The sequence below is a fragment of the Octodon degus genome, unplaced genomic scaffold, assembly GCF_000260255.1.
Source record: "Octodon degus isolate 3935 unplaced genomic scaffold, OctDeg1.0 scaffold00028, whole genome shotgun sequence".
Taxonomy (NCBI): Eukaryota; Metazoa; Chordata; class Mammalia; order Rodentia; family Octodontidae; genus Octodon; species Octodon degus.
The window spans coordinates 7,363,615-7,373,911 of NW_004524604.1; the positions used below are offsets into that span (position 1 = coordinate 7,363,615).

The 10,297-nt window shown below is 39.4% G+C and overlaps 1 long non-coding RNA gene across 1 annotated transcript in view; it reads left to right on the top strand.

Annotated features, from left to right (window-relative positions):
* LOC111816195 overlaps positions 1 to 10,297 on the top strand; it is a 373,724-nt gene that overhangs the window by 4,253 nt on the left and 359,174 nt on the right. The gene's annotated exons all lie outside the window — the stretch shown is intronic.

The window sequence follows — 10,297 nt, forward strand, 5'->3', positions numbered from 1 at the left end:
GATATAAATATATAGCTACTTTCTCTTAGCTCAATGAGAAGTTTGTACTAACATTGCCTAGACAAGATATCATGTCTGCATCTTGTCCTCTGAATAACTACTATGAAGACAACAATATGCAATACATTAATTATTTTACCTCTCCTACTAACCTGTTTTGAAACTGTTTCATTGCTATTTTATCTTTTTCTCATTAAAATGAATAAAAAATAAAAATAACAGAATTGGAGTAAATGGTCTTTTTCTCAATCGTGATGAAAGCTATGACAAATCACCCGCCAATACTGCACTGAATGGACAAAAACTGAATATTTTCCACCTAAAATCAGAAACAAGACATGAAAATCAACTGTCATCACTTATTCAACACAGTTCTGGAATCATTATCCAGAACAATTAGATAAAAGAAAGAAGGAGCAGGAATTAGGATAGGAAATAAAGAAGTTAAATTACCAGTATTTGAAAATGACATGATGATATATGTAGAAGACCTGAAAATCTCCACAAAAGATGTTAGATTTAGTAACCAAATTCAGTAACATAGCTGAAAACAAATTCATCATTCAAAAATCAACAGAATTCCTCTACACAAATAACAAACTCACTGAGAGAGAAATGACACCATTCATAATAGCACCCCCAAAAATAAAATATCTAGGAATCAGATAAGTAAAGGACAGAAGTAAAAGACCTCTACATTGAAAACTAGAGTATTCTGAAAAAGGAGATTGAAGAGGATAAGAGAAAATGGAAAGATATTCTTTGTTCTTCAGTAGGAAGAACCAATTTAGTGAAAATAGCCATACTTCCAAAATTGTTATAAAGATTTAGTGTGATCCTCATGAAAATAACAGTAGCGTACTTTACAGAATTAGAAAAAAATGATTATAAAACATATGGAGCCAGAAAAGACCTAAAATAGCAAAAGCAACTCTGGCAACTAAAGCAAGGTCAGGATCATTACAACTCCTGACTTGAAGTTATATAACAAAACTACTGGTATAATGACAGCATAATAATGTAAAAAAAAAAAAGAGGGGCAAATGGAACATATTAAAAGATGCAGAATCAACTCTAAATGCACTTAGCCACTTTATTTTTGATAAAGGGGCCAAAGAACTTCACTGGAAGAGTGCCTTTTCAATGAATGGTGCTGGAAATACTGACTTTCCATGTGTCAAAGATTAAAACTAGATCCCTGCCTCACTGCACTAAACTAAAATCGAAATGAGTCAAAGACCTAAATAGCAAAACAGAACCACTAAGTCTGCTGGAAGATAGAATAAGTAGAACTCTTGAGGACACAGGCATAAGCAAAGACTTAGCTTCATAGAAAACATCACAAACAATCAATGTGTGAGAACTCACCTCACTTAAAAGCTTTTTCACAGCAAAAGAAATCACCAACAGAATGGAGACAACACACAGTGTTTGAAAAATATTTTGCCAGCTGTTCTTCAGACAAAAGACTACTATCTCAAGTATGAGTACTGCAAAAAAAACCCAGATGCCCCAAATTTAAAGACCCAATCCAAAAATTGGACTCTAAAATGAATTAACACTTCTCAGATGGAGAAGTAGGAAGAGCAAATAAGTAGATGAAAAGATGTTCAACGTCATTGATCATCCAAGAGATGAAAATTAAAACAACACTGAGATTCCTTCTCATCCCAGAAAGAAGGGCTGTTACCAAGAAATCGTCCAATAACAAAGGCTGGTGGGCTGTGTGGAAAAAGGAACTCTTCTCCACTGTTGGAGGGAGTGGAGGCAGGTGTGAACACTGTGGAAACCAGCATGAAGATTCCACAAAAAAAACTGAAGCTAGAGGTTCCATTTGACCCGCTACACCCTTCTTGGTATTTTTCCAAAAAAAATCAAAGCATCACACAGTGATATATGCAGGCCATGTTTATCATGGCACAGTTTGTAATAACTAAATCTTGGCAACATCCCAAGTGCCCATCAACTGATTAATGGATAAAGATACGGGTTTTGTATGCAATGGAGTATTACTCTACCATAAACAAGGATAGACTTGAGACATTTCTAGGTAAATGGATGCACCTTGAGACCATATTCTTAATGAAATAAGTCAGGCACACATGAGTAAATATTGCATTTTTTCTCTCATGTGGCAGACCAAAAGTGTAATTAGGGACTAAAATACATAATAGATATTGGGAAGCAGGAAGAAAATGTTCAAATGAGAAAGGGAAGAATGGAGGGCCGGAAGCATGGGAGAAAGAAAAATATATAAAGAAAAGTGAAACAAAGCTTTTGTAAGGAAGGAAAGGAGTTCATGGGACAGAAAGAGAATGGGAAAAAAAGAATTAACATATATCATATACAGATACAAATTCTCTATGATGAATGTGATACCACATTACAATGTACCAATGAAATTAAAATTAAGAATTAACAAAAAATTATGCCAAAATATTTATTTTTAAAAGATGATTCTTTTGAACTTATGCAAAAATACCATCAGTTCTCAATGTTATATGCTTCTAGTATTAATCAAAATCAAAACTTCCTCCTTCAACCACTTTATGAATTTCTTCTATAGGGGGCCCCTGAACTTTTAAAAATAGTATGTGAATTTGAGAACACGTCCCTTTCCTCACTGACATTACACCTACTCACCTCCTAGATGTCCCAGCCTATCTTACTGCCCATGGCACACTGTTCTGACTAATGAGACACAAGTTTAAATTTTTTAGGTTTTTTTAAATGTGTTAATAAATTTAGCTATGGCCCTTTGCTTCTTTTTCCCTACTCAGTTTCCTGATAGGAATACAGACTTTTGGACTGCAGATACAGCATCCATCTTGTAATCATGAGACAGTAACTAATAGGATAAAATAATACATAGACTTCCTTAAACATGAGTATGTGTATATCACTAAAGTATGCTGCCCTTAACTTTCAGGAGTACACCCAGGAGAGGCATAGTTGAATCCAATGGAATTCTTTTGTTAGTTTTTTGAGGAATGTGCATAATGATTTTCAGAGTGGCTGTACTAATTTACATTTTTGCAACTTATTAGACTACATACCAGTCAACAAAGAAATAAAGAAAATTATGCATACACAATGAAACATTCACCAATAAAAAATAAACTCATTTTATTTGCACAAAATGGGTGGAAGTATACACCATCTTTTTTTTTTAGTATACACCATCTTGATAAGTGAAATAAGCCTGATTCAGATTTTTAAATACTACATGGTTTCTCTTAAATGAGAAATGTAAATAAATAATTAACTAATGAAAGAGAAACATGAAACCAAAGGTAGACTTTTGGGGTTTTTTATTTGTTTGTTTGGTTGGTTGGTTTTTGCGGTACTAGGGACTGAACTCAGGACTCTGTGCTTGCCAGGCAAGTGCTTATTCTACTGAGCTACCTCCCCAGCCCTTGAAGGTAGACTTTTGGAGACAGAGAGTAATGGGAGAGTTGAGTAAAAGAATTAAAATAGTCAAGATACATTGAATTGCTAAATGCATATGCCAATTCCCCAAAATCACCACCATCATTCTGTATTGACAATATTCTCTTTAAAAAATACATAGAAAGCAGAGCAACATCTGGAGAAAGGTCAGTGCCCAATGGAGCAGCCCTGAGCCACCTGCACCAAACTTCTCATTACATAAATTCCATGAACCCCATCTTCAAACCACTGGTTAATTTCCCGTAGCCTTCAGCCAACTGCATTTCTAATGATAATAGTCACCTGACAAAAGTAGAAGTTCAGAAGCCAGTAACATTGATTTTTGAAAAGTAGGAGCAAAGCAAGACAAAGTAGGAGAGCCAATTTCAAGACCCAAAGCCGTGCAGTACCTGGGAGAACCAGGAGTAGGAGGAATGCTCCCCTTACAGTTCATGCCAGCACTGATTGCCAACTCTGCGAAGGCTTGGGGTCCTGAGCCAATGATGAGCACCAAGATTTGTTGCACTGTTGAACCTGTGTGGTTAGCTCAAAGAGGATGAGAGGGCAGAGGCTTGTGGGTAGACACACTAAGATCTCTAGAACCTGTACATATTTATTTGGTTTCCAGTGTCATGCCTGAAGGTATACAGAGAGGGACGGAGATATACTGCTAATGGCTTGCCAGTTTTTTGAAGTTGATCTTCTTAGAGCACATATTCCTCAAGGTCAAAGTTCCAGTCTTTTAATACACTCTAGTGTCTGGCACAGAGTGGGACATTCAATAAATGCTTGTTGAATAAATGAGTGAGTGCCATTTCTATTTAATTCACCTGTTACCACTTTTTCAGGCTTAAATTATTTTTTAAAATGATTCATAGAGTTAGAAAAAACTTAATTCCTGACATTTTCCTTCTCTATATTCCTTGACCTTTTCTCATGAAATCACTATTTATCTCTTATGGCTTCAGTTCCATTCCTATTTTAAGGGTCTATGAGGAATATGTTGCTGCTGATGGAATAAATGCAGAGGATGAAAGTTTTGAGTCTTTCTACTCATCTCCTACAAGTCTATGCTGCATTTCTACTGCCTCCTTCCCCTGTGGGCATCAATGGAACAAAAATCTAATGCTGTATTTAATGGGAAAATAATTGACTATTGCCTACATGGCACCCTTACAGCCAGAAATGCCCATGGGGATCAGTTTTGAACATTTCCACATTGAATTACATAAATACCAACAATGATGATGTAAAACTTAATTTGGATTCCATTTGTTTCTGACTTAGCAAGGGGGTTATTTGGAATAATGGATAATCTCAGAGTTCTCTTTTTTCACAGAACATTTCAATCAACAGCTCTCTGTGATAGTTATGAAGCCAGCAGGGCTGGATGCCCCACATCTTCCCACAAGGATGGGGTGCTGGACAGTGGCCACAAAACCATGCTGGGAACTTGAGCGCCATTTACCCAGCACAGTAACCGTGAGGACGTAACAGTGGGAATAGTAACTTAAGTCTTTGTAACACTTTTGAGTCAGAGATGTCTGGGTGATTTCTTCTCCCTATTCAGTTATACTTCTGTTTCTTCCTGCATTTTCAAAGCAGTTCAGCATGAACCTGAGACATAAGTGCTGGCCCAAGTGATTTGGGAAGATGACAGGTTTAAGAGGCAGAGTGAGTGCCCACCATGAATGAAGTGGTAGAAATGAGGCCCTAGACAGAGCCTCAGGGAAGCAATTCTGGGCTGTATTCAGAGAAATCACTGTCTTTCATTGAAAGCAAAGGTGGAGTTAGCAGAGCTCCAGAACAATTCCTCCCCAGTTGGCACCATTTAACCCTCTGCATGGCCACCACTCAGAACTTACTTTCCCCAGTAGGAAGCCTATTCTGTAGGCCTCAACCCAGGCTGAGACTCAGAATTTCCTGAGACAGATCTGGAGAGCCAGTAGAGGCAGGGTCATTAATGAAAGGCTGGCAGGTCCCCAGTTCTGCCATCCTTGTTGCTCCACCTCCACAAAGATTCTCAATTTCTAGCAATGAAACAGAAGAGAATGGCCAATTATGTGCAGTGGCCAACAGGGTGCTTCCAAGCACTCAGCCATTTTGTCAGCAGGAAACAATTACCTTCACAGAGGTCATGCAGTTAACCACCCACCAAACCCCAAGAATAGAAAGGGACATGGTTGGGTTAATGAGGGCAGGCAGAGGGGCAAACCTTGCTGAGCATGCAAAAGCTACTGCAGCTTACATTAAGAATGTAGGAAATAGGCCTCCAAGCCCTCCAGAACTGGCCAATAGAGATTGGAACCCAAACAGATCACAAGGAGTTCTGTTTCCAGTTCACACTCATGTCAACATAGGAACCCTGCAGCAAGCACCAGTTCCTTCAAAGGCTGTGTTCTGGGAAGAGGTCAGCATTAGAGACTTTGTAAAAAAAAAAAAGAAGGGAGGGGGAGGGAAATGGGAGAGAGAGGAAGGAGAAAAAGAAACCAAGAAAAGGGAAAGGGAGAGGAAAAGAGGGAGAGAAGGAGGAAGGAAGGATAGAGTAAATCACCCTTCTAGTGCCAGCTATCCTGGAGCAGAACTCCAGCTCTGCTGCATGCTACCCATGTGGACTTTGGAAACTTTCTGATGCTTTCAGGGCCTGTCCTCTCATCTGCAAAATAAAAATGTAAATCGCCATGAACTTAAATGACTTGACTTGCTTAGAAACTTGGAAAGGGCTGGAGAGATAGCTCAGCAGTCTAAGTGCCTTTCTGGCAAGAACAAGGACCCGGGTTCAGTCCCCAGTACCGCATGCCTTGCCAGCCCTAGAACCCCAGGCCCACCTTGCTCCCCACCAAAATGGGACATGGTGGTGCACGCCTGTAATTCCAACACAACTGGGGATGCTGAGACAGGAGGATCACTATGATTCCAAGCTGCATAGGTAAACCCTGTATCAAATAAATAAATAAGATTTTTTAAATTTTTAAACTGAAAAAATTAAAAAGAAATGGAGAGTTAGCTAACATATAATATGCACTCAGAAATGTTAGTTGTTACTTAAGTACTCTGATATCAACTTTTTAATTTTTATGCTAAATTGATACAGGATTATTGAGCATACATGTGGGGAGCAGGGTAACATTCCGGTACATGTTCACAGATGTAATGATCAGGTCAGGGGAGCAGCTATGTACCCCACCTCAGGTATTCATCATGTCTTTGTGTTAGGAACATTCCAAATTCACTCTATTCACTGTTTTTGAAATATGTAATGCATTATCATCATCATCGTCCTGAGCTCTTATTCCCTTCGTCCAACTCATTTGCCCCTCCCGCTACCTCCTCTCCAGCAAGTGTTGAAGATGCATATTGGTTGGGGCAGGCCTGGACTACACCTGGATTACTTTCTCAGAGGAAAAGTTTATAAAAATCACTGTATTGTTTTCACTTCAAGTCCAAATTTTCTAGTACTTAGAAAAAATAGACATCAAGCTCATTGGAAGGGCTAAAAAAGGAAGCATCTGCTCAACTTTTTCTTAAAATATTTTACATATGAAATTCAAAAGTGGTACAATGTCAGATTTATCATGCAGCAAGAAAATCTGTTTCAACCAGAAATTTCAATTCTTGTCCTTACTCAGAATATTACTTTTTTTTAAAATGGTAAAATGCTTTTAACTATATTGTCATTAGTGAATCTTCTTTGATAATTTTTTAACTACCAGAATCTTTAGCACCTGACCTGTGAACTCTTGTAGCTCATTGAGCTTTAAGTACTGTTTCAGTTGTTGTCAGGTAATTCTTCAATCTGTACATTTCTTTAGGGCTAGATAGTGGTATTTTACTTTCTCTCCTTTGGTGATATCATTCTCTTCTACTGTAACTTTTAAGGCATTTGATACATTGAAATAATGATTACTAATGGGAGAAGTTTCCTTATAATAGCTAGATTTAGTCTTTGGCCACTTAAGCTGAAAAATTTATATTCAATGTAGTGCATCTAAGTTTTTAGGTGATGAGTTTACTTATTCTGTATATAAAGGTTCGTTAGTATAAACAAACATTAACATGATAGAAACTTACAATAAAAGTAAAACTTGAATGACTTTGGATATTTTATTATTAAAATTAAAAAATTGGTTTTTATCCCCACATTCAAAATGGTCACTATCTGTATCTTGTCTTCTTAGAATCAATAAAGCAATAAATACATAGCAGATGCCTCCTGTGGCCAAGAGTTTGTATGTGTGGCTAAAGAGATTTGTCGTTGTCCTAACTGTGGACTCTCATCTGGATGGCTGGTGATGGGGATGGGGTGTGGTCTTTTCAGGACTGTAACTAAAATAGTCCTTATTGAACAAGTCTTTTTTTAACATTACTTTTCAATTTTTTAGATCTTTATGTATTTGGTACAGGGTTTCTGTTATGGTTTGTGTCTAGTTGTCCCCCCAAAGCCTCATGTAAGTCATGGGGCAGATGTGGCTTGAAAAGCAGGAAGTGGCTTGAGGGGTGGGGCCAAGGGACCCGGGCAGGGCTCAAGGGGCAGGGCCAGAGAGGAATAAACCACTAAAGTGACAGTATGTTCTGTCTCCCAGGCCTGTGGTCTCTCTGAGGTGTGGAGAGGGTCATCCTGGACACAGCGGTGCCCCAGCCTCTCCTCTAGACCCTGCAGAATGGGGTGACAGTTTCTGTGATTGAGGCCACCTCTGGCAGAGAGGAGATTTTTGCAGAAGACAGAGGCATTGACCCTCTTTTCTAAGCAAAGAAGGCTCCAAGGTCTTACTATATAATTCAGGCTGTCTTAAACTATGGAACCTCCAGTAACTGTGAGCTAAATGAACCTTTTCTTCCCTCATTTTGAGTGTTGTGTATTTATCTCACCAATGAGAGAATAGTAACTAAGACAGTCTTGATACACAGCTTTGACTCATAGTGATGCTCCTGTCTCAACCTCCCCAGTGCTGGAATTACAGGCATGTGCGACCATGCCCAGCTTCAGGGTGGGATGGTGTGCCTGAGATTCAGAAGCCAACATAGCATGTGGTTCCAGGGATCATGGGTCCTTTTGCTTGCCAGGCAGGCATTTAGACCACCAAGCTATCTCCCCATCCCTGAGCAAGCCTTTTATTTAGCTATCTCACCACTGTAAAGTTATTCACATGTTTCATCTGTCTCTAGTTGTGTTACTAAAATGATTTGATAATGAATTATCAATTGGAAGAGAGAGCCCAACAGATATTTCAACCATAGCTCCTGCAGCATGTGGCCTATGGTCCCTAGTACAAGAAGGAAAAGAATAGTTGCAATACCTGTAAATAGGCTTCACAATGTTTTAGATATTTTATATACTTTATCCTCATTTAATAATCATCATTATGCTATATGATGGATATTATTACATCCAGTTACTAAATGAAAAGCTGAGACTGAGGTCAGAAAGCTGAAAGAATAGGAATTTCTAGACATTGTCCTCTTGAAGAAAGATCAACTTGAACAAATATCCACATGTAAAAATATGTTCCTAAGAGCCAAGAAATTCAGGTGGCAGTTTATAGCACTCTCATGGATCAAAGAAATAAGAAAAATCACAATTAAGGGGTTAGAAAAGATAATTTCACAATACCCCAGAACTCCTCCTTCACACTTGGGCAGCACTATGCACAGAGATTCCAGCCACCTGGAGGAAACAGAATGAAGTGAGAAGCAAGGTTCACCACAGATCCCTGACCCAGGCCCACTCACGTGAACCCCAGCATCATTTGTCCCCATCAGCCTTGGGCTCCACCCAGTCTCTTGGGCTCATGTTCCAGGCCTACCACAGTGCCAGGCCCCCTGGTTCCAGTTCATGAGGAAGGATCCAGCCTAGGACCAGAGGGTACCCAAGATTCATTGCAAAGCAGGCCTCCATAGCCCCAACTACTAAAATGCAGGCATTGCCCAACACCAGGCCTCCCCTGCAGTCCCAGGCAAAGCTCACCATCCAAACACCCAGGGTCCAGGAAAACTAAGGTCCAAACTCAATCTTGTAGACCCAGTATTGGAATGCTTCCCTTGGATCCAGGCTTCTGACCCACTGTCATGAATCTAGGCTTCAATCAGTCCCTACAAGCCCAAGACTAGGACCCTTAGGCATGGACCAAGGTTCTAGACTCACACCAGCACCAGGCCTACCCTAGGGACCCCAGCTCCAGGCATGAGCCTAAAGACCCAGGGTTACCTCAATGGATCCTTGCAACAGGTCCAGGTGCCAGGCCTGCCCCCAAGATGTGGCTATCAGTCAGACTCCTTAAAGACTCAATCAGAAAGCTTATCCAAAATCAAATCAAATCCTGCAGAAGACCCACAAGAATTTCCGTGGCTGATGATAAAAGGCTATGCTTGCTAAATCCAGTCTACAAGAGATGGAAACAGTGTCTGTGTCTTCACACGTGCAGATACCAATCAACATAAGGCCACCAGAATCACCAATAAAGAGGGGAAAGTGACACTGCCAAAGGAAAAGTACAGTGACAGGCCACAAAATGGAGATGGATGAATTACTTGAAAAGAATTCAATGCATCCTCTTAAAATTCAAAAAACTGCAAGAGAAAATGAAGAAATTAAATGAAGAAAGTGATACACATACCAAACTGTGCAATAATTTTATCAAGCTGCTTCCTGACTATCATAAACATATTCCATTTTCTTTCTCAGTTATATGTCAACAAACTGGAGGAAAACAAATATGATTTGGTTATATGAATAGAATACATCTGTGGAAAAGAATTGAGAAATACATATGTAGAAATAACCATGAAGGGAGGATTTTCTGCCGAGTTCTGGGAGCCCCCAGACCCAGTCCTAGCCCAGGTCCGGTGAGTGTGCAGAGAGTTTCCTGCT